This window comes from Dreissena polymorpha, chromosome 6 (genome assembly GCF_020536995.1).
Source record: "Dreissena polymorpha isolate Duluth1 chromosome 6, UMN_Dpol_1.0, whole genome shotgun sequence".
Lineage (NCBI taxonomy): Eukaryota > Metazoa > Mollusca > Bivalvia > Myida > Dreissenidae > Dreissena > Dreissena polymorpha.
In genome coordinates, this window is record NC_068360.1 from 23315923 (window position 1) to 23317903 (window position 1981).

General features: G+C 36.2%; 1 long non-coding RNA gene across 1 annotated transcript; it reads right to left on the bottom strand.

Annotated features, from left to right (window-relative positions):
* Window positions 1-710: 710 nt before the first annotated feature.
* On the bottom strand, window positions 711-1733 carry LOC127836076 (uncharacterized). The gene is made up of 2 exons (XR_008028575.1): window positions 1478-1733; window positions 711-1319 (listed from the first exon to the last, which is right to left on the bottom strand). It is a non-coding gene; the product is annotated as an uncharacterized LOC127836076 (long non-coding RNA).
* Window positions 1734-1981: the final 248 nt, after the last annotated feature.

Sequence of the window (1981 nt, forward strand, 5' to 3'; positions counted from 1 at the left end):
TTTATCAAATATGCCTGTTAAGACTCAAATTCCAATAATCACTAAAACACTCTTAATTGTTTAACTTTCTTAACCGATATATACATGTCGATGAACATATTTTCATAAACAAAGCTTGTTAGCTACTTGACCAAAAACAAAACATCAGAACGAAAGTAAAACTCTTTGACAAAAGCTATTATGGTAAACGTGTAAACCGTGTATATCTTAATAGCTTATTTGATTCAGACATGAACATTTCCATTAACAAATTTATTTCCTTTTTCTAATGTAGCGAGATGTGCGAGCCTTTAACTGTTCAGGATTGTCAGCGTTATGATTTCTCCCTGAACCCCAAATGTTTATAACATACTGTTTCCGTGACATTATATTCCTATTGCGTTATTCATTGCGTTTATTTGTGGGATCTTACACGAGCTGTTACGTCGTGTAATATTGTTATAAACGAATTCAGGATTTGTGTTAGTAACGTTTATTTCCAGTGAGGTACGTATTCAATATGTCTTGTCCTTATCACTTTATAGCAATTATTTATAGTGTACAACCATCAGCAAACCTATAAGATTATTGATTATTAAAATCCAATATGTGTTATTCTGAAAAGACATTAAATATGAAGCTAATACTAATCGGGTTCATGTTTTTCCTTGGTGCGCTAGGAAAACGTGTATTATTGTCTTTGGTTACCGTGTAAAAACATAACTCAAACGTTCTTTGTGCTTTTTATAATTTTGGAAAGTGTTTACATATACATGTAAAATATACCATGTTAACGTCACACACATTTTAACACATACTGCTCATTAGTTTAGGCAATTTATTTAACAGCTTTCAACCACGTTCAACCTACAATTTGAGCCGATGGATAATGCTGCTGTAATAAGAATCCCGAAAATAAGGATTGAAATTGACCCTAAATTCCGTGATCGCCGATATTTCCGTGTCTGACCGATACAGCTTGTCCTCTTGTTAAGGATACGACAACATTTGCAGAGGCAGAGGCATATTGGTTGCCATTTGACCCGTCTACCCATAATTATTCTACCTAGGAGCTTGTTGTCAACGTACAGTTCATAATGGGACGCATGATCCGCATGTGTCGTTACTGTTGTAGGAAATGAATATAGCCCGTCGATTGGAGCTGTAAACACACCGGTCACATTGCTGTACCCAGCAGCGTAGTTTGTTGAGTCGATGTTGGTGACCACATGGTCAAATGCCCCAAGCCTTGATGTAAAATATTCAGAAAGACCTCAGCAAAAAATGCTACTTCCGTTGCCTCTTTCTCAGGTTGTCTTTTGACTGTTTGATGACTTTCTCTTGAAAATGAGGCAAAGCAATTTATTATAAATGTGGCTTACAAAGGTATTTACAGTGATACTCAACAAATCCTCAATGTATTTCTAAAGTGACATTTACAAAAAAGTAACACATGACGTTATAAGTGAGATTCTAAAGCAAATTTTATCACACATACCCTTCTGTACAAGCAGAGTCTCCAATTGTTTCCTCGCAAGCTGTTCTGCTTCTAGTTTGTCCGTTACTTGTTACTTGCCTTCATATGACGAGCGCACGCGAATGGCAATCACACTCACTATCAGCAGTGTAGACAACATGGTGCATTTATGGCAAATGAACAATTACTATCTTGTCTGATATTAAGTCTTTCAGCGCTGGAACCGAATTTTTGAAGGCCTTTACAAACAGTTTGGATCCACGTTCTGTGGCGTCTCATCAGGATCCATCAGGATCTATTCTGATGGTATTCTTTAAAAAAAAAACGAAGAAAATGCTAATTTTAGATATTCAGCAGACGACATTTTACCAGACGACAAATTTCCCAGCATGCAAAGGGTTATGTCGTAAACGTCCCTGAAAACATGTTGACCTTTTATCTTGCTCCAATCCTTATTTAGATGCATCATTTTGGTTGAGTTCAAAAAAGGACTTGTTCGAGACATTTGGTAATTATGTGAAGACA